Raw genomic sequence first — 23,835 nt, forward strand, 5'->3', positions numbered from 1 at the left:
CGAATTCGGGTAATGCAGATTTATAGTATAATAAAAAAAATATTCAGGTATTTCTTTAAGATATTAAAAAACGAAAAATACCATTGAACATCTGCGTCATATAGTAATCCGTCTTAATGAAAAAATGAAAACTATCAGATTTTGTCTACGATAGCGTCAAGGCACAAAAATAAAAAAAACCGGACAAGTTATCTCCCTTAAGTCAGGCAAAAACGTACTGCTACCGTCAATCTGTTCATTGCAATGTGGCCATAAAGTGGATGCCCATTTGATGTCACATCATTATAGAAAAGTGACCCCCCACTTTGTGACCATTTGTAAAATTTTTTATCTTGGAAACTATTAGTTTCGTTTGCCGTATATATGTTTATTTATGTTTTCAGCTCCTCCGAAAACTTTTAAAAGTGGAAAATTTGAAGGAATATAATCCAATATCGAGATTATTAAGGTTTCTGAATTAGTGTTTTTTTTTTACACTTATAGGCCTCCGTACATAAGTAAGAGATAATTTTTCACTTTCCGGTGTCGTCACAACTTGCTTTAAAGACACACCGTCGTCGCCGTGTGTTGGAAAAATCCTTCCATTTAAAAATACATGGATTATAATACATAAATATGAATAAATTCTCATACAGGAAGATTAAAAGAAAGCATATCTTACTCATTAACCAGGTAAGTTCTTTATTTTGCCGTTAAAATAATTATCGTAAGATTCAAGTAATGTTATTGTTCGAATGTTAAGTGTCACTTAAGTGAAGAAATCGACGGAAAAATAAATAAAATTGTTTATTTCTCTATTAAAGCTTTTATGATATTAAAATTTGGTCTTTGCTCGTTTTATTGAAATAAAATTTACGGGTTTAAATTACGTTTTACTATTATTAAAATCTGATAGAAAGATAGGTGTATATTCAAAATGGCGACTTCGCCTGCGAATATCCCCAAATTTCTGATACTGCTACAGTTCTACCCACTGACCCATGGGAGCGGTGCTCACAAATAATCTCAACAAATCTTTATTTAAAATAAAAAACATCCACCGCTTTTCTATAGAGCTGAAAGCTATGAGATCAAGGGTTACATCTTCTTAGTGTCCAAAAATTACGAAAATCGTTAATGTAAAAAAATGTACTTTTCGTGAAAAAAGTCTATAAAGATAAAAACAGTTTGATAAAATTAGCACCTTTTCCTAGCCGAGGATTGAACCTACAATCATTACACTGATAGCCATCAGTTCTACCCACTGGCCCATGGGACCGGTGCTCACAAATAATCTCAACAAAACTTTATTTAAAAAAAACATCCACCGCTTTTCTATAGAGCTGAAAGCTATGAGATCTTCTTAGTGTTTGCTCTTGTACACATGAACAAAATAAGCAACGGCACAAAGAAGCTGATGGAGAAATGTTGCTTCTCACAGCAACAGGCTTTTTGATTATACATTTGTTATGTTTATTATTAGTTGACAAAACACCCCTAAGATTAACTGTTTTATTTACAAACAAAGTTTTTCAATAAAAAAAAATGAGCATGTAAGAAAATGGGCTTTTAAACAAAACTATTTGCTTTTTGGTGTTTCTATATCATAACGAAAATGTATTCAATTTCAAGTACAAGATTACCTACGTAATTGCTACATTTTAAATAGTAACATGTCCAAAAATTACGAAAATCGTTAATGTAAAAAAACGTAGTTTGATAAAATTACATGCTGATATTAGGTCACGTGGTTAAGAAAAAGTGTAAGTAACTCAGTTGAAACAATTTGTAGCAGAATTTATTAAGAAACCACAAAGATGAACATAACATAATTTGTGATGTTTTTAAAAATAACTTTAGAACTGTTTTTATAACTGTTCGAAATTACTTTACCGATATTGGCAAAACTTAATTACCTCCCCTGTTAACTCTCCAATTCAAATCTGTAGATTTTGAAACCGAATCCCTAGATTTTACAAATGTCTTTTTTCATTTTTAATTCTCTATTTTATTGTTTTTTCGTAATTGTAATGGAAAAATAATAACAATCTTTTAAGAGCTTATATCACAGAAAACTTTATTAATTAATGGGACAGTTAATGGGACAAAATGATTTCTTGGTTGAAATATAAGGTATCGGATGAATGTCTGTCATTTGGCCGGATGCCTCATCTGCTGAAAGCTATGAGATCAAGGGTTACATCTTCTTAGTGCTTGCTCTTGTACACATGAACAAAATAAGCAACGGCACAAAAAAGATGACGGAGAAATGTTGCAACAGGCTTTTTGATTATATGTTTGATATGTTTATTATTAGTTGACAAAACACCACTAAGATTAACTGTTTTATTTACAAACAAGGGTTTTAAGTAAAAATGAGTAAGAACATGGGCTCATAAACAAAACTATTTACTTTTTGGTGTTTCTAAATTACAATGAAAAATATTGATTTTCAAGTAAAAGCTGGTACCTTGTTACGTTTTAAATAGCAACATATCAAAAAAATTACAAAAATCGTTAATGTAAAAAAATTATTTTTCTTGAAACAGTCTCTATACAGTTTGATAAAAAAAATTTTAAAACAGTCTCTATAACAGTTTGATAAAATTTTTCTTGAAACAGTCTCTATACAGTTTGATAAAAAATTTTTTGAAACAGTCTCTATAACAGTTTGATAAAATTACATGCTGAGTTTGACATAATGGGTCACGTGGTTAAGAAAAAGTGTAAAAAACTAAGTTGAAACAATTTGTAGCAGAATTTATTAAGAAACCACAAAGATAAACATTACATATATAATTTGTGATGTTTTTAAAAATAACTTTAGAACTGTATTTATAACTGTTCGAAATTACTTTACCGATATTGGCATAAGATATCCGAAAAGTTGAAAACTTAATTACCTCCCTGTTTTCTCTCCAATTCAAATCGGTAGATTTTGAAGCCGAATCCCTAGATTTTACAAATGTCTTTTTTCATGAATAATTAATTTTCTACTGTATCTTTTTTTTGTAATTGTAAATAAATCATATATATTATATATATATATTATATATTATATAAATTATATATATTATATACATATATATATATGTTATCGGTTTGTCGAAAATCATTATTGTTTTCTCACATATGTCACTTATTATTTCTGAATTCATTCAATTAAATAATTCCAGTAATTATAGGCACAACTGGAATCATATACAGGAATTGTAAAATTAATTGGCAAATACACTCGGAGATTAAAGTGAAATATATATTCAAACAATTTTAATTAAAATATAAAATGATCTCTCGGTTGAAACATGAGGTAGCCGGTTAATGTCTGGCATTTGGCCGAATGACTCATCTCTAGCTTAAAAAAAATTGAAAAAAAAAAAGAAACAAACTTTTAGCAGCTCATATCATGGGAAACTAAGTTAAGTAAAAGCCATTGCTGCAGCAAAAAATATTAAAGATCTGTGAGAGGATGTCACCTAAAAATACTTATAGACTTATAGAGTAACGTGAAACGTTGGAAAATGAGATGAAGAAAATAATATGTCTTTAAAAGATCACCAAGCAAGAGGTATATGATGAAACGACGTGTATTAAAAGAAAGCAAAGATACAATCAATACAAAACAGCAGAGATCTAGATGGGGATTCACCAAAAGTGCATAGACATGGATGCTTCAGTTCAATGGACCAATAGTGGGAGTCTTCCATTTGATAATAAAAGATTTGTAGCTGGCAAGATCAGTGCTTACTCGCAAATGGGTTTTAAAAATGGCTGATATACAAAAAAGAACAGTGCAAGTTTTGTCACAATAATTTATTTAATGGCTAGAATATCTTGTATTCAGAAATCTATAATAATTTCAATGTTTTTTTCTTGCATCTCTTAAGATACCTCCCTATTTCTGCAACAAGATGTGCCAACGCACAAGTACCTCGATTATTAATGGATGCATAGGAAGACAAGAACATCAAAATAAGATGTGATTACGTAAATAATTTAGCTGGAGACATTTGGAAATTTGACACAGACTATCCAGTGGACATCTTAATTATTTAACTAATGTATACAACTGCCCAGAAAGTAAAAGTAAAAATATACATCTGTCTTTTTATTACTTTATTCTATTTTTACGTACAGACATACAGTACTGTTTCATTGTATCACAACTCATAAGTGTAGTTCGACTAGCACCTTTTCCTTGTCGAAGATGGAACCTATAATCATCACACTGATAGCCTGCAGTTCTACCCACCAGCCCAAGGCAGTGGTGCTTGCAAATAATATCTACCATGAAAATCATCTATTCATATCGAGTAACAATAGCAAGTATGGTGCAGTATATCAAAAGTTCAACTAATATGACAATCGGAATGGTAAGAAATCCTCATAAATCCATATCCCAACAAACAACCTATACTTATGTATCATGAAGAGAATATGGCTAAGGACTATGATGAAAGCAAAGATACAATCAATGTAAAACAGCATCTCTAAAAATATCACTATGTTATTTTATATATTTAGTTTACCAAAAGCTGTATTGCTTGCTGAGGCTAATATAAAATAAGAACCTATGATATTTGTCAAGTAATACCTATTATTACTTGTGAATTCAACTTAACACTTTAGAGCCAAGACATGTTCAAAAGCTTGAGGAATGCAAATAGCTTACACATTCGGATCAGTATTGGCAATGATATCGCTAAATATTGAATCGTTATCCACAATTAAAGAAAGTGGTGCAAAAATCTGTAAAGTGCATATTGATATTCCTTGTAGAAAGACAACGTACGGAACAGGAACGATAACGGCATTATCGAATCATCAAAACATCAAAATAATTCCGTGTTAACTGGTCCTTCCAAGAATTACCATCACTTATGTCTACAATTAATCACCTGCAGATCTCGTTATTCTAGAAATACCACCATCTAAAAACGGAGATTGTGATCATATAGTCCAACAACTGTACTGAGGAAATACGCTAATGACAATGCAAATCCAGTTAAAAAATAGCGTTAAAACATTCACCAAAGTTCCTTTACGATGCTGATAATGGATAAAAAATTTCAGTTTCGATATTTGTTCATCAGTCATAATATCATCGGACACAGCGAGAGACATGTCCGTAATAATATTCTCTCAGAAGGGGTCACGTATTTTATACCACTGCCATGAAATGGGTCTGTAAGCTTATGACCGACTACAAGTTGACATGAAACACCACAAAAGGAGAAATGATTTTGCTACAAATCGGAATGATTTCTCTTCTAACAAATGTTTTAAGTGATTAAAAATAAAATGTACAAACTTTTCATTTGTATTATACTTTACTGAAATAAAATATTTTGAACAAACTTCTTATGTTCTCAAGGTTCAATTGTTTAATAAACTGGGAGACCGTCTTAAAATTAATTTTTCAATCTGATCGATAACAAGTTTATAAGATTCAGTTTTAATCTTTTATGGACTAGCAATAAAAATTATGAGCTTTCATAATTGTTGAGAAACAATCGTAAATTCTCGTAGTGTATCTTGTTCTTTATATCGGCAGATCCGGTTTAACCATTAAATAATTGGTAATTTAGTAATCATGGTTATGTCACGTCCTACTTTGCAAAACAAGGCTAAATAATCTGGAAGTTGAACAATTATAGATAAAAAAAACATCAAAGTGCAAATAATTTAGGTGAATTTAATAGAATTTCAATCATTCGAATACATACTTGTATTTAATTATCATTAGTGAAAATAACAGAAATATATTTCGAATTTTAATATGATGAATCGAAAAATTACATTCATAAAAATGCATTATAATGAGAAGGTATTTTCGTTTACTTACAAAAATATACCAGGGAGAGAATAGCACATATTTGCATTATGTTCAAAAGAACAGTCATAATTTGCTCAGATGCTGCCGTTTCAGCAAAGTGACTTTCCGGATGAAGTCTGCATCATGTATGATCTGTGTGATCAGTACTAAGACCATTTACTGGAATCTGGGTCATGTAGACGAACATGTTATCCTTGTATTTCTGGTTGTGTTGAGACTTTTGCCATGATTACTATCGATACAGACGAGTAGCTGTCTTTTCTTTTTGGGTCGAATTGTTGGGACACTTATAAGTTTCCCACAAGCTTTCGGTTCAATAGTAATTCGCCAGGTGATGGAATTACATGGGCGATATGGGTTGACTGTAAACATAGTGTGACGAGCCCCTTCTGAGGTTTGCTTTATTATCCGACCATGATAAATTAATTGAAAAAAAATTCCTCAACTCAACTGATGTTACATGCCAGTCCATATTTAATTGACTTCCTCTATCAAAAAAGAGCATTTTAAATGGGATAGCAGTTATCTGCCCTTCTCTGACTTAAACACGGTCTATAGGCTTGTATGTTGATTAAAATAAATATCGGATGGATAGATAGATTCATTTAGCAATCGGCTGTCTGTCACTGTAAGAGATGGTGGGTCAGAAAAGTTTCAGCATATATTTTTAACATGAAAATATAATCGATCCAACATGTATATACATATATTCATTTTTTATTTATATGTATATTTATATATTCATTTTTTATTTCAAGTGAATAAAAGAACGAATAAGTAATATATACAGATTTCAAAAGATGGTAATTTATATTTAAGTTCATAAGCCGCTCTTATCTTTTTCCTTGCTCTTTTTTTATATGTGCATGTATAGATATATGTCTCGTATACCAAACATTCAGTAAAAAAAAGACAAGTTTACAGCAGAGATAATTTGCAGAGTTGTGTCCCTTTTACCATCATTTTTTATATGTATGTCTTTTTATAATATACCAAGGGAGGCCACTCCGGTTGATCTTCTCGTTTATTTATTTTTGTTTGTTTTTCTTCGTTTCGGGCGATATATATATATATATATATATATATATATATATATATATATATATATATATATATATATACATATATATATATTATCAAACTCTAGCGAGATTTCTGAGTTTTCATATTTAATAGTTCTCTTAAAGTGATCCGATATGTCTTTATAATTGACAAATGTAAAAGATAAACCAACCTTTATTTTACGCTGATGGACATCAACGATATTCGTCTTTTCATATTTCTCGGAGCTGCTTGGATATACGGGTTCTCACCTTGAAATCCCTTCTCCAACTGACTTGTTTTTCAAATTGTTAACGGTGAACTTTCTCCGAAAGAAACGCTGGACACGTTTTTTCTGAATGTTAAATATATCAGCGCTTTTCTTTTTCTTCTTTTTTTTTATTGTTTTTCTCTTCGCTGACGCCGTCGCTGTCATGGTAACGGCTACTTGGTTGTTTTAACTCCTTCGCCTCTTGGAGTTTTAACGATTAAATTTATTGATATATCTCAATATTGTAGCAATACAATGTGTAAGTTGCGACCACTTGAGGCAGCCGTTGTAATAGCAGATTATATGGCTAGACCGCTTGATTGAAGGTAGCTAGGAGATGATGTATAATTTTCAAATCCACATTCTCTTGCCAATTGCTTGAACAGACTAGAGCTAAACTGAGGACCATTGTCGCTGAAGACTCTATCTGGGATTTCCTGTTCTCTGAATATTTGTTTAGCCAGTTTTATTATTTCCTGATTGGAGAACGCCTTTAATTTTCCTACAAAGGAGAACTTCCACCATAAACATATAATTGTGACCTTCACCATGGAAAAGCTTCGTGGCCACTATTTGCCATGGCCTAACAGGAATCTCAAAACAATGTACCAAATATGTTTGCTATCCACTGTATATACAAGGAAGCAGTTGAAAAAATACCAGTCAATAAAAGACCAACAGGTCAGGTTTGGCCTCTGTAATTGCATTTCAACCTCTGGAAGGTTGGAACGTAGACCCCTTATGTTAGAGAAACAAAACATTAGTGGGGATCTAATTTGGATGAGCTATTTATGGGTTTTCTTTTTATTTGTTAATTGGGCGTTTTCCCGGTTAGGTGAGAGAAGAGGTTAGTGGAACCATTTAGAGCAGGACTGAAGGAAAAGAAAGAAAGAGAGAGAGAGAGAGAGAGAGAGAGTAAGAACAAAAGAATATGTGTGAGAGAAAAAAAAATTTTTTTAAGAGAATCACTTAATCGTAGCAGTTTCCATTAATATGACATCGAGCGGTTCTACCAGAAGCTACTGCATTGTCCAAACTCGATTCACCAAATGTCAATGCAGCAGCCCCGGTATTTTGCACCTGCTAATAAGACATTCTCTTCGGGAGTGTTACAAGATGAGATCTTGCCCTGATGCGAGAAACGGAAGTTTTTGTCATATCGAGTGCGGAGAAAAGGGAATTTTGAACATCTGTGGGGTAGTCCGGGCGGCACTTCCGGGGAAAAAGAAAAAAAAGAAGGGATTAGAAAAAAAGGCAACACGTGGACGGACGGAAAAAAAAAATCACAGCCGCTGCGCTGCGGGATCTTCCATTCACAAGTGAAAGGTATTTTATTGTGTGCTTTTGTGTTTATTCGATAGTTGCCGTATCACGCGTCATCTCCACAACGTCACAATCAGACAAGCCGCGCCTATACCCCACGTCACGGACAACCACGTCATAAAAGACGAGCCGTCTCTAAACCCTGCGCTCGCCTCTAGGCGACCCTTACAACTTAATAAGACTTTACTGTGGCTATTATAGATGCCGGGAAGGATTCAACAATACCTCATCTGATTTGTGGTAAATAATTTTTTTTTTTTTACACAGTGACCATCACTTATCAAGGACCGGAAGCCACTCAGGAATAAGGGTCATTGCAAGTACATTACGTTAGTGTGGAGATTTGACGAAGTGTTTACTTAAGGGGGCGGTTCATTAGGAATTTGTTAACGTTGGACTTGAAGACATCCAAGTTGTAGTCCGGTGGGATGCAGTCAGACGGAACAGAGTTCCACAGGCGTGCAGTTCTAAGAAAGAAGCCTTGTTCATGGAATCCACGTTTTGATTTAGGCACAGATATAGAGTGGGGGAAATCTTTCACAGTGGTTCAGCTAGACGGGTGTTTTTCGTGAAAGATTGGCAAGGGGGGACCAGAAATTGGAGTTCAGACGAGCACCTGTCATGGAAATAACGATAAAACAAGTATAGGCTTGCAGCGTCTCTTCTGTGGGAGAGAGGTTGCAGGGTAGAGAAAAGGGCTTCCCCCGCTAAGCCACGAAGTCTATTTTGTACTCTGTCAAGGCAGGATAGGCTGTTTTTAGCAGCTCCTGCCCAGATATGGCAACAGTATTCCATCCTTGGACGTACTTGGCTTTTATATAAATAGAGATATATTTCAATCTACTCAGATATCGTATTCTCGTTTTTGCAACTATCGTATTCTTGTTTTGCAACCATACGCATTTCTCGCCCACAATACATAGAAGAGGAGCTACTTCAATATTCGGGTCACTGACCATCAGGAAGATAAAGTCAGTCCAGGAAAACTTTTATTTTCAGCATCATTTGATGGAATTTGGGGTTGTCACCAAAATCCGCTTTTTAAGGTACCAAATTAAAGAGGAATAAATAAATAAATAAATAAATAAATAAACAAGAAAAGTAAAGAAGAGTGAGCAAAAGAAATACGTACCCGAAATGAATTTAAAATGATCCGAATGTATTTAAAGAAAATAGTTACGGTTGCTTATATTTTTCCAAGCTCAAGTTTTAAAAACCTGTAAGTAACGTGAAATAAAGAAATGAAGAAAAACAAATACAAAAACAAATCTTACTTGAGAGAAAGGCTGAAATAAAAACACATACAAAAATAGAAAATATTTTTTTTTTTTCAACAAAAAATTATTTTCTTCTTTTTTTGTCCTGAAAAACATTCTTTTCCTTTTCTCTGTCTCTTTTTTTTAAAAACAAACAAAACCTTCAAAAGCTCTCGGAAAAAGGGATTATCTTCTTCAGATACCCCAGAAATCATTTTTCCTTTCTCTGAAATGATAGGTTTCTTTTTCTTTCTCTCCCTCTCTTTCGAAAGGGTTGGTTTCCTTTTCTTCTTCGAAATAATTTTCCTTTTCTCTGAAAAATGAGGTCTTGCTATTTCTTCATTTTTTCTTTCTTTAGAAAGGGACAAAGAAATAAATTACTGTTGATGAGTCTCTCGTCAACAGTTGAAAATATAGTGACAGGCTCTGTCACTCTCCTTACATCGGTCTCCTTTCTCTGAAAGGGGTTAACGTCTTCAATAAATTGGTGTTTTATGAAACACAAATTTTGACCTCTCCCTAAAGGTCTTCCACTCTTAAGGTCGGTTGAGTGTTTTATGTCGATGAAAAACAAGACTCCACTGTCGGATGTCTTCTTTGGAACTGATTTAAAAATGGCGGAAGAAAGTTTTCTGGAATTGTCTTCACAGCCCAACCAATCAACGTTAATTAATGTGATGGTTGTCATAATATAGGCTAATAGACTATTAGTCGCCTAGAGTTATGCCCCCTGGCCCCTGACGTATGAATCTCGTCCGCCATTGTTTCTCAGTGCAATGTTTACTACTAGACAATAAAGAACGCATTTTACACCACCTTCGAGTCTGTTTATCAATGCTTCCAAAGTATGTATTATCACGACATGGTGTCTGAAGTGGGATCCTCTAAAGAATCAAAGGAATAGTAACAATATTACTCTAAAAAAAAAAAAAAAAAAAAACAACGAACATTTTCGGGATCTAAAAAAAAATTAATACAAAAACGCACGTGGTGTCGGTATTTTCTCGCAATCGACGATGAATACATATTCGCAACTACCACCTCCAACAATCGATTGGAACACTTCAAATTTGGCCAAATCAATGGACCGATTTATCAGGCAAGTTCATTTATATTTCGACGGCCCAATGAAAGACGTAGATTCAGACACAAAGTTAAATTACTTGCTAATATGGTCTGGTATCGAGGGCCAGGAAATAAGTGACACTTTTCCCTTTCGACAGGGAGAAGAAAGGACATTGGATAAATATATCCAATTTTTTAAGGAATATGCGAATCCGCGATCGAACTTTCGTGTAGCTAGACACAACCTACTAAAATGTAAACAAAACGCGGATGAATCGGCACACGCATTTCTAAGTCGGCTGCGTCAGACAGCCAAACAGTGTGAATACGGTCGGACGGTGGAAGAAACCATTGTGTTGGACCTATTCATATTCGGTATTTATTTACAGTCTGCACAAAAGTCCCTAATAAGAGAAGGAAGCGATCTCACGATCGAGAAAGCACTCGGAATCGTCGAAACAGAAGAAGCCACGTGTAAACAAATGGAAGCATTACGTACAACAGCAGTAGAAGACAGCTCTACACTCGCAGTTAGAGCCAGACAGCCCAGTGGACCTACCACATGTGGTAATTGTGGCACAAAACACCATCAATATAAATGCCCAGCTAAAGGCAAATACTGCCTAAAATGCAATAAAAAGGGACACTTTGCTAAAGTTTGCCACTCTAAAATGGGAGACGAGGGGCACACACGTAGACAGTCATTCCAGCCACAGAGGAAATATAATAAGAATAAAATCCACATGGCAGCAGCACATATGGGTAGCAACGACGACAGTTCCACAGAGGAGCTGTACTTTCACACAGTAAAGGAATTACCGTTAGCGACCACAGAAGCTTTCACAAAACTGAAGATAGGCAACAGCAAAGCCCAAATAGAGGTTGACGCGAAAATCGACACAGGTGCAATGAGCAACCTGTTACCTAAACAGGTATTCAAGGAACTGAAAGGAGTACCACTGGAAAAATCAGCTATAAGGCTAATTGCGTTTGGAGGCTCAACGATAGACCAAGAAGGGACCTGTCGTTTAGGGGTCAGATCCCGCGACAAGTTCGTTAAAGCGACCTTTCACGTGGTGAAATCAAGAGACCCTATACTAATAGGACTCCAAACATCAAGAGAATTAGGGCTAGTCACCCTTAACTTGGCTATAAAAACGGACACAACTCATGTGACGGACAAAGCATCCCGGCCTACTCCCCCGCACGACATGAAACCGGTCCCCGTGCAGGAACCATGTACGATGGGAAACCTTGGAGAAAGGAGGAAAATCATTGAGGAATTTCCAGACGTATTCGACTCCATTGGTTGTCTGCCAGGTGAACACACCATCCATTTAAACCCCGAAGTACCACCAGTTGTCCACCCACCACGTCGAGTCCCAATATCCCTAAAAGGAAAGTTGAAATTGGAGTTGGACTCCTTAGAGGCCCAGGGAATAATTTCCCCTGTAAAGGACCCAACGCCCTGGGTAAACTCATTCGTCTGTACCACTAAAAGGAACGGATCGGTCAGGCTATGCCTCGACCCCCGAGACTTAAATAAAGCAGTGCACAGACCACACTATGCGACTCCGACATTCGAAGACATCACTGCGGAACTAGACAACGCTAGATGGTTCACAAAAGTCGATATCAAGTCCGGCTACTGGCATTTGAAACTGGACGAAAAGTCGAGACGTCTCACAACATTCATTACCCCACATGGCAGATACATGTACAACAGGTACCCCATGGGAGTCAAATCTGCCCAAGATGAGTTCCAGAGAGCCATGCAGGAAAACTTCGGAGACCTCGAAAATGTCCTATCCATATGCGACGACATAGTAGTGTACGGATTCGAGGAAGACGGCAGTGACCATGACAAGGCACCGAGGCAGCTAATGTTTAGAGCAAGGGAAAGAAACTGCAGGTTTAATTCAGAGAAATTTGTGGTGAAAACCTCCGAAATCCCTTTCTACGGCCACATAATCTCAAGAGACGGTGTCAAGCCAGATCCCCGGAAAATAGAGGCGATCACACAGATGCAACCCCCCGAGGATGCAAAGCAGCTCACCAGCTTCCTAGGCCTGGTGAACTACTTGAACAAATTCTCTCCACGACTCGCGACACTGACAAAACCCCTACGTGAGTTAACATCGAAGAAGAATGACTTCACATGGTCTTCACAGGAGCAACAGGCATTCGAATAAATCAAAAAAGAGATCGGAAATCATACGACACTCCGATACTTCGACCCTAAAGAACCAATAGTGCTACAGGTAGATGCGTCTTCAATGGGTATAGGCGCGGCTCTGCTACAAAACGACAGACCAGTAGCATTCGCGAGCAAGGCACTTTCCGGACCAGAAACACGCTACTCAAACATAGAGAGGGAGATGTTGGCTATCGTCTTTGGCCTGGAGAAATTTCACAGTTACGTTTGGGGCCACAAAACGACAATTCATACGGATCACAAGCCATTGGAGTCGATAGCATTGAAAAATCTAGCACAAGCACCCCCAAGACTGGCTAGAATGTTATTGAAGGTCGAGGGATATGATTTTACTGTAAAATATACCCCAGGAAAAACAGTTCCAATTGCAGACTGCTTGTCACGAGTAGCACCCAGACCCAGTGGGCACATTGAAGGGATCGATCTCAACGTCCATAGCATGATCTCATACCTCAACTTTGCGCCGACGAGAGTTGAAGATATAAGAGTGGAAACATCCCAGGATCCACTCCTAAAGCAACTTGTAAGCATGGTATTGACCGGCTGGCCTTCCAACCGGGCTGACTGCCCAGGAATTCTCCTGCCATTCTGGAATTTCAGAGATGAGATTGGGGTCCAGGATGGAATTCTACTCAAGAGCCAGAGAATCATTATCCCAGCCTCGTTGCAAAGAGGCATACTGGAAGAGCTGCATGCTTCACACCAATGAGTAGAGAGAACGAGGTTACGAGCGCGTTCAGCGGTGTACTGGATAGGGTTAAATAAGGACATAGAAGATATAGTCCGAGAGTGCCACACATGCCAGAAATACCAAGCCAGTATCCCGCCCGAATCAATACTCCAGCACGAAACCCCTACGTACCCCTGGCAGTACGTCATCACAGACTTGTTCACATTGGCAGGGAAAGAATATCTGCTTGTGGCAGATCAGTACAACCGAAACCCCTTCGTACGACGCCTTCCGTCCGCCTCATCAATATCCGTTATTAGAAGTATTAAGACGATATTTGAGGAACAAGGAGTGCCGGAAATCTTGTACTCGGACAATGGTCCACAATTTACAAGTAAAGATTTCAAGGATTTCGCCAGGACGTACAGCTTCCAACACAGGACATCGTCCCCACATTACCCCAAGTCTAACGGATTCGCCGAAAGAATGGTGGGAACATGCAAGAAAATTTTGACGAAGGCAGGGGAAACTGGTCAAGACAGCTACTTAGCAATGATGGCTTACAGAGCCATGCCACTGTCATCAGACATATAGTCCCCGGCAGAGTTACTCAACGGACGAAAAATACGGACACCCCTAGTATCCAAGCAACAACTTGGCGATGAGCAGACTAGGACAGCCATACAGAAACAGAAAGATCATTCTAAGGTCTGCTATGACAGGAAACACAACAGACACCACTCCCACCTACATGCAGGACAGAATGTCTATGTCCAGCAGGAAAAAGCAAAGATATGGGAGCCTGGAAAAATTCAGCGCTCCAGCGTGACACCCAGATCCTACATAGTTGAATCTGAGAACGGTAACACCTATAGAAGGAACAGGCAGTTCCTCAGACCAGCTGGGAGGAGATCAACAACCGCAAATAGATCCGACCAACCTCGCCCCAGCGACTCTCCACCGGATCCCACCCAGAAGGAAGGTCCCCCCTTAAACAAATCGAACAGCCGACCACCGAACAACACTCCAGCGGCACGCCTCACACCCGAACTGAGAAACTCACCCTCGAATTAAGAAGATCTCAGAGACGAGTGAATGCTCCTCAGAAACTGAACTTATAGGTTACACTACCCTAAAAAAAAAAGAGACAATACCATTACCCTAGAACAATGGAGACAAGCTAAATAATATATTAGAGACTATGTTATCCCTTAATCAGATAAAGGCTAAATATCGCCCTTGGACTATATACATATATATGGAAGGGAAGGGATGTCATAATATAGGCTAATAGACTATTAGTCGCCTAGAGTTATGCCCCCTGGCCCGTGACGTATGAATCTCGTCCGCCATTGTTTCTCAGTGCAATGTTTACTACTAGACAATAAAGAACGCATTTTACACCACCTTCGAGTCTGTTTATCAATGCTTCCAAAGTATGTATTATCACGACAATGGTTACCAAGAACAAAGGAAAGGCATTGAGGGAGAGAGAGACGCATACATATTCGCCAGCTGCAGGCTCCAACGACTGCTAGTAAGTCAAGATGAGAAGGGATTAGGGGTTAAGAGAATTTTACAAGTTGGTTAAAATGCTGGCACCCCCACCCTTTCCCTTTGAACTGTTAATGGCGAGTTCCTTAAAAAAATAAAATTCGACACATTATTAGTGTCATGACAATAATAATAAAAGGGACAGAGAATTTACTCATCACTTGCTACTACTTTCACAACACTTCCGATCGACTATACAACGTTTTCTTTCTTGTTTTTTTACATAGGCATAACCACTTATGAAGGCCAAGAGGCCACTCGAGGATAAGGGTTAAAGAGTGTACAGTAAAAATTGGACAATATAGTAATTGTTAGTAATGGAAATTCAGTAAATTTGTTAACAAGTGGAACGACTCATCAAGAACTTGTTTACGTTAGACTTGAAGACGACCATATTGTATTCAGCTGGAAAGCAGGAAAACGGAAGACAATTCCACAGGCGTGCAGTTCTAAGAAAGAAGCTTTGTTCATGGAATCTACGTTTAGGTTTAGGCACAGATAAAGAGTGGGGTGGGAATTATTGATAGTGTTTTCAGCTAGACGAGTGTTTTTTGTGAAAGTTTGGCAAGGAGGTGTTGCATTGGAGTAACGCCCCTTGGAGGTGACCGATGTGAGAAGAGTATTAAATAAAGATGGTTGCAGAGTAAACACAACGACTGGTTTTATGTTATATTTATCCGTGGGCATCCTCACACATGAAACATGGTGATAGCGGTGGGATGTACAATAAAGAGATGAAAAAAACAAAACGGTGGAAAGGTAGCAGAAAAAGAAAAAACAAAACAGGTAAGTAACGTTAAATTTTTCGGTGTGAAAATTACGACGCCACGAGGTGGTGGGGAAAAATGTCGGAAGGAGACATGAGTGCAATAAACAGACCGGTAGCATAAGACCACAACCACCCCTTTGTATGGAGCAGAATTTGACAGAGAATTGGAAGCTATTTAAGCTGAAATGGCATAATTATGCTATTATTACGTATCTGACAACCCAGTCGATACAATATCAAACTGCACTTTTGCTTCATACGTTGATGCTTTGAAAGTGTACTACGGGTTTCACTTTTCAACGCCCGAAGATGAAAGAACGCCTACGAAAATTATTCAGGCGTTTGATAAATATGCTATAGGGGAAACAAATGAAACTTACGAGCGTTATGTTTTTCACACGAGAAAGCAAGGAGAAACGGAGACCGTGGAATCTTTTATTACGGCACTTCGGACGTTAGTAAAATTTTTTTGCAATTTTTGTGACAATTGCGTTTCCTCAGTACTCAGAGATCAAGTAGTGCTGGGAATACGTAACCCTCAGACACAAGCGGAGTTACTTAAAATAAGACAGCTGGATTTACAAAGATGTATAGACATTTGTAAGCTGTCTGAAAATGCTATCTTACAAGCCAGTATCCATAGATAAGAGTGAACCGAGTGGAGTTCAGACACAAGAAAAAGCCAGGGGAAAAAACTGTGAGAGAATGCAGAGCGTGTACACTGCAGCATGGACCGAACAAGAAAGTATGTCCTGCATTTGGCAAGACATGCTACAGCTGTAATGGGAAAAATCATTTTTCTGCGAAATGCAGACTAGCAAGGAAAAAGAAGGTGCAGACTGTCAAAACGCAACAATACGAGGATCAAGATGACAGTAGTAGTTCTTCAGACTATGGGCAGGTAGACAGTGTAACAATAAAAGAAAAAGTTAACGCTGTGAATCATGAGGTGATAAAAGCGGAAATGATGGCGAAAGGAAAGTCAATTATTTTTCAGCTTGACAGTGGAGCATCCGTAAACATATTGAATGAGAAGCATGTAATGGGGAAAACAATGAAGCCTTCAAATAAGACACTGGTCATGTGGAATGGAACAGAAGTGAAGCCATTGGGAGAGTGTCGAGTCAAAATTTCCCAAGTGGATGAATCCAGCAGCCAGAACTCTGACAGCATTATAAACGAGTTCAGAGATGTATTTAAGGAGGAATTGGATCAGTTACCTGGAGCGGTTCATTTGGAGGTAGATACAGCAGTAACACCAAATGTAGCTGCAGCACGAAGAGTGCCAGTCGCACTGAAAGACAAATTAAAAGTTGAATAGGAGAAACTGGTTAAAAAGAAAGTTATTGAACCAGTAAGTGAGCCAACTCCATGGGTAAGTGCATTGGCATTGGTGATGAAGAAAAATGGAAATCTAAGGATTTGCATAGACCCAAGACCACTAAATAAAGCTTTGAAAAGGGAACATTTCCAACTTCCTACATTGGAATATTTGCTGCCAGAACTGGCTGACAGCAAAGTATTTTCCACCCTGGATTTACGAGATGGATTTTGGCATTTGAAATTGAATGAAGTCAGCAGTTGTTTGACTACATTTACCACGCCATTTGGTCGGTTTCGGTGGAAGGTTTTACCATTTGCGATTACTCCAACTCCAGAGATATTTCAAAAGGCCCTCTTTAACAATGTATGGGATTTAGAGGGTGTGATCAACAAAGCAGATGATCTTCTGGTGATTGGGAAAGGTAAAACAATGGAGGAAGCAACAGCTGATCATGACAAAAAACTGAGAAAACTGTTGCAGAGATTCTGTGATCGTGGGATTCGATTGAATGCTGGAAAATTGAACCTACTACAAACATCTATATCTTTCCTAGGTCACACGATAACCAGTGATGGGTTACTTCCTGACCCTGGGAAGGTAAAAGCTATAAAAGAGATGCCATGCCCAATAGATGTTAAAGGCGTGCAAAGATTGGCTGGATTTGTGAACTACTTGGCAAAGTTTCTGCCACATATTTCCGACGTGATGGCCCCAATTCGGAATTTAGTGAAGGCAGATGTTCCATGGACGTGGTCTCAAATTCGTGCAAGAGCTTTTGAAAAAATTAAAAGGTTAGTGAGTGAGGCACAAGTATTGAGATACTATGAACCCAACAAACCTTTCGTCATTCAATGTGATGCAAGTGAGAAGGGTATGGGGGCTGCACTACTGCAGGAAGGTCAACCTCTAGCCTATATCAGCCGTGCGCTGACTGGCACAGAACCCCGATATGCGCAAATTGAAAAAGAACTGCTAGTAGAAGTCTATGCTACGGTTTCATCAATATACGTTTGGTCGACAGATAACGGTACTGACCGATCATAGGACATTAGAAGCTATCATGAAAAAAGAGTTGGGAAAATGCCCCAAACGACTGCAAAACATGCTGATGCGATTACAGGCTTACGATGCTACCGTTCTGTACCACTCAGGGAGGAAGATGTTCCTTGCAGACACGCTATCAAGAGCATATATCCACGGAGTGAACAGCAAAGATATGGACAATGAAGATGATGTCAAGGAAGCTGAATACATTCCTGTAACAGAGAGGAGGCTGCTTGAACTGCGCTCGGCCACAAAAGAAGACCGAAGCATGCAGCAGTTGCAGCAAGTAATTGTGGAGGGATGGCCAGACGAAAAAATACATCTTGACCCAGAGGAGAGACCGTTTTTTGGTATACGAAATGAAATGACTGTACAAGATGGGTTAATTTTCAGGGGTAATCATGTAGTGGTTCCAATTACCCAGCGGGCTATACTGAAGGAGAATCTGCATTCTACACACCTAGTAATAGAAGGATGTTGCAGAAGGGCAATCTCTTGCCCTTCTGCAACATCCTTCTATTCCTGTATGTTTGTATTAGCCAAACATGAACAGTGAGATCAGAGACTATGTTTCAAAATGCCCCACATGTAGAAAATACGAAGTAGCCAATCCAGCCGAACCATTAATGGCTCATGAAGTTCCTGACGGACCCTGGGCGAACATGGGAGTGGACCTGTTTAAGTTTACAGATAGAGACTATCTTTGTACTTTGGATTACATGAGCAACTTCTGGGAAATTGATCATCTTCAAAATACAGAAATTAAGACAGTAGTAACCAAACTGAAACATCATTTTGCACGACATGGAATACCAGATCAGGTGGTAACTGATAATGGGCCTCAGTTTAGCAGCCAGGAATTTTCCACCTTTGCTTAGAAGTGCTGTCAGTCCATACAATAGCAAGGCGAATGGGAAAGTGGAATCTGCAGTAAAAATGGCAAAGAACCTTTTCCGGAAAGCGATGGAGGATAAGGCTGATCCATACCGAGCAATGTTGGATCATAGGTATATACCATCTAAGGGTCTCTTATCACGAGCTCAGAAGCTGATGTCAAGGAGAACAAAAACGCTTCTCCCAACAAGAGAGGAGTTACTCAGACCAGAATTGGCCAAAAAGCTCAAAAAGTGTGTCAAATGAGACAAGAATAGTTTTTTAACCACAAAGTGAAACCACTTCAACCGTTACACCCTGGATATGTAGTACGAATGAAACCCCACATAAAGGGTCAGAGAGAGTGGAAGAAGGCAATTGTATGGGAGAGACTGGATGAGCGGTCATACAATGTTAAAGTGAATGGGGAGCTATATCAACGGAATAGGGTCGACTTGAAAAAAACTGCAGAGGCACCCCCACTTACATCGTTGATTCACCAGCCATGCGGAGTGCAGAGCAAAATAGTCAGGAATTAAGGTAACGGCATAGAAGAGAGAGATGACACAGGCCAACCTGGGTATGAAGGTGAATTGGGAGAAGGAGTTAACCCGACACTACCCCCAATGATATCAAGTCCTGAACAAACAAAAGCAAGCCTACGGACAACACGGTCGGGAAGAGTAGTGAGAGATCCTGTGAGATTCAGGGACTACGCGAAATAAAGTAGGGAAGGGCAGAATAATCCCTGTTAGGCAGGAGGGTAGTCTGCACAATGAATGCCTAGGTCACTTTTTATATATATTTTATTTTAATTCCGTTCAGACGTTTTTTTTGTTGTTTGTTTTCTCCTTTCTTTGAGAAAAGCGAAGATGTTGCATGAACAGCAACAGGTGTTACACTGTTTGGAGTAACGCCTCTTGGAGGTGACCGGTGTAAGAAGAGTATTAAATAAAGATGGTTGCCGAGTAAACACGACTGGTTCTAAGTTATATTTTATCCGTGGGCATCCTCACACATGAAACAGGAGGGGCCATAGATTGAAGCTCAGTCAAACACTTTCCGTGAAAATAACGATAAAGCAGAGACAAACTCGCAACATCTCTTCTGTGAGACAGAGGCTACAGAGAAGAGAAAAGGACATTTCCTACAAGGCTACGAAGTCTATTTTGAACTCTATCAAGGCAGGACAAGTGCTTTCTAGCAACTCCTGCCGAGATGTGGCAACAGTATTCCATCCTTGGATGTACCTGGCTCTTACATAGATAGAGAATTGCATCAGCAGTGAGATATCTACTGGATCGATAGAAAGATCCCACCATTATTCCAGCAGCCTTGGCAACCGATTTGATGTACGTGTTCCATTTAAGATCAAGAGTAAAGGTCAAGCCCAGAAGCTTGTCAAAACTTGAGGCCTCCTCAAGACGAGAGCCATTCATTTCAATTGATGCAAGATGGGGATCAGAACGTTTATGATGTAAAGATAGAAGCTTGGTTTTAGATGCATTAAAAGTAACCAGCCACTCCTTTCCCCATTGTACCACGTGCTCAAGATTAGGGGAGAGAGAATCAGAGAGAACTTGGTCGTTTACTCTCGTAGATGTGCTACCATTGATGGTAGGGTCATCAGCATAAATGTCTACGAATGATGTAAGGATGTGATTTGTGATTTGGAAGATCATTAATGTAAATCAGGAAAAGAGTTGGGTCCTGGATGGACCCATGAGGGACTCCAGCATTAATACTGTGAGCTTCTGATTTTTGCCCATCAACTACTACTCTTATGAACCTATCAGAGAGAAATGATTAAATAATTGAGAAGACATTTCCAGCTATACCATAGCTAGAGATCTCGTGAAGTAAACTTTTATGCCATACCCTATCAAAGGCCTTTACCATGTCAAGAGCAATTGCCCTAGAAAGGTTGCCTCCATCGAGAGATTCGCTAATCCTGAGATATAACTGTAAGCACATCTGCTGTAGATCTAGCAGAACCATATTGAGTGTCACTAAGAAGGTTATTTTTGCTGAGATGGATGATTACTTCTGTATTTAACACAGATTCCAGCAACTTACTCATGACGCACAGGAGACTTATTGGCTTGTACTGAGAGCAGAATAAGCGATTACCTGAATTCTTAAAAACAGGACATACTGATGAGATTTTCCAGGGTGATGGGAAGCAATTCTCCTTAAGACAATGTTTAAACAGTTTTGTAAATATGGGTGCTACTTCTGGTTGAAGTTTTTTGAGTACTATAATTGGAATACCGTACGGGCCGGTTGCTTTACTGGAATCAAGGTTTTTGATTAGCTTGGCAACATCACGTACAGATATTTCTATATCACATAGCATGTTTTCTGATATGGGAGGAAATATTGGGGGTTGGCGGCCTAGGTCGCAAAGGGTAGAATTAGCTGCAAAGTTCTTGGCAAAGAGTTTGGCTTTGTCTGATGCTGACGAGATTACCTCAGGTCCATTGATGATAGTTGGGATAGAGCACACGCTTCTGTTCAGGATTCTGTTTGCTATTTGCCAAAACTGGTGGGAACCAAGCCGTTGCTCAGCTACTTTGTACTTGACGGACTGAGCATACAACTCTCTTGCGTTCTTTATTACTTTCTTACAATGGTTGCTGGCAGTCCTGAAAGTGGCTTTAGTTTCCATACATCTATTACGTTAGAAGCAGTGAAAAAAGTGATTTCTGGGCGCAATGGCTGCAGCAAATTCTGGAGAGAACCATGGCTGGAACCATTTGCTGGAACTTTTTCGAGGGTATGACACGGTCTATACCTACAATTAACCATTCCGTCAGGTCTGATACTATAGAGGACACATCCTTTTTAAACATGGAATGCAGAGGTAGAGCCGATATAAATGTACGGAAGCTATCCCCGTCAGCCATAGTATATCTATATACTGTACGATGGAGAGGTATGTCTGGGGACTTATTACATTTCATTTTTATCTTAATTGATACAACAGAGTGGTCGGAAGATCAAAAGAGAGACAGAACAGAAACTGAACATAGTTCAGGGCAAGTTGTGAGAAAAAGGTCTAGTAGACTCGCATATTGGCTGTCATTGTCGGGCACACGGATGGGTCTCTGAACAATCTGAGTGAGGTCATAAGCAATGGAGAAATCATGATAGAACCTCCCCTCATCATCGGTCTTGTTTGAGTGGGTCAACCATTCCACAGTGTGAGCATTGAAATCTTCGCATACGTGAATGTTAGCTGAAGGATAAGCAGATAGGATTTGGTCAATTTTCTCAGATATGTTTTTAAAGATAGTAACTCCGCTGTTGTGGGGGGCGATAGAGAGTAAATATAAATGCAGTAGTGTGAGCTAATTCAACCCAGAAGCACATATAGGGTAAATTAGGATCTTCTCTGGAGATATCCCTACCATATGGAAAGCCATCTTTAATATAGGCACATATTCCATGCCCATGGCGATCTTGGGGGTCAGATTTAGAAGTTAAGTTAGAGTATCCTTTAATTACGAACTAATCTAGGGAAATAGCCTGTCCAATGCCAGTTTCGCTTAAAAATAAAAGGTCTGGTTTAGTCTTCTGTAATTGGATTTCAACCTCTGGAAGGTTAGAACATAGACCCCTGATGTTGGAGGAGACATCGTAGTGGGGGTCTACGTTGGAAGTTGGAGATCCGGGTTTAATCGTGTACTTTTTCTTGAAACTTGTCATGATGGAATTTTGGAATTTGTGGACTAGGTCGTCAGACTTGCTTAGAGCAGGACAGAGAAGGGAAACTAAGAAAGAAAAAGAAACGAAGAATTTTTTTTTTGTAGAACATGATAAGGTAAATCTGTAACAATTACCCACTAATATGGCATCGAGAGGCCCCAACAGAAACTACTGCATGGTCCAGAATCCATTCACCAAACGGCAATACAGCAGTCCCAGTACTTTGCACCTGCCGATAGGACAGCCGCCTTAATGGTTTATCCAAGGTTCGGGTCCCTGTCTATCAGGTGGATAACGTCAGCCCAGATAAAACGTTTACCTTCAGCACCTTTACTAGTGACATGGCTACAAGGATAGACATAGAAACAGAAAATTTCCGACATCTCTGCCAACTGTTCCTGCAAAATACTGCCAACCTCGTATACAGCTTTTTCTTCTTCCTTCTCAGAAAAATCACTCATTAAAAAATGAGGACTGAGGGACAAAATAAGAAAAGTGTCAGTAACGGGAGCTGCCGATAACACATCCACAATGCATTTTCTACTCTCCATTAAAAAAATATTATTAAAAGTCCAACTGGCGTGTTAAAGGGAGAGTATGGTGATAGAACTAAAAATGAATACAATTACCTTCTTTATCAAAAATTGATGATTGAGCAACAAAACAATTCGGATTTTTTTTAACATACACATCTTATCATACAAACAGAATAAAATTTAAATACAAATATTTTCAATTAAAGTTAATATAATTATTTTGAACTTAGAAAAACTTTTAATATAATTAATGATGGAATGATAAACGAAATTAGAAAAACACTTAGCTTTTTTCTATTAAAAATCGGCACCTGAGACGCAATAAACGTTTAGATTTTCTAAAGGAAAATTAATTAATCAATCAGAAATTT

This window comes from Euprymna scolopes, chromosome 46, assembly GCF_053919585.1.
Source record: "Euprymna scolopes isolate OS-2025 chromosome 46, ASM5391958v1, whole genome shotgun sequence".
Taxonomy (NCBI): domain Eukaryota; kingdom Metazoa; phylum Mollusca; class Cephalopoda; order Sepiida; family Sepiolidae; genus Euprymna; species Euprymna scolopes.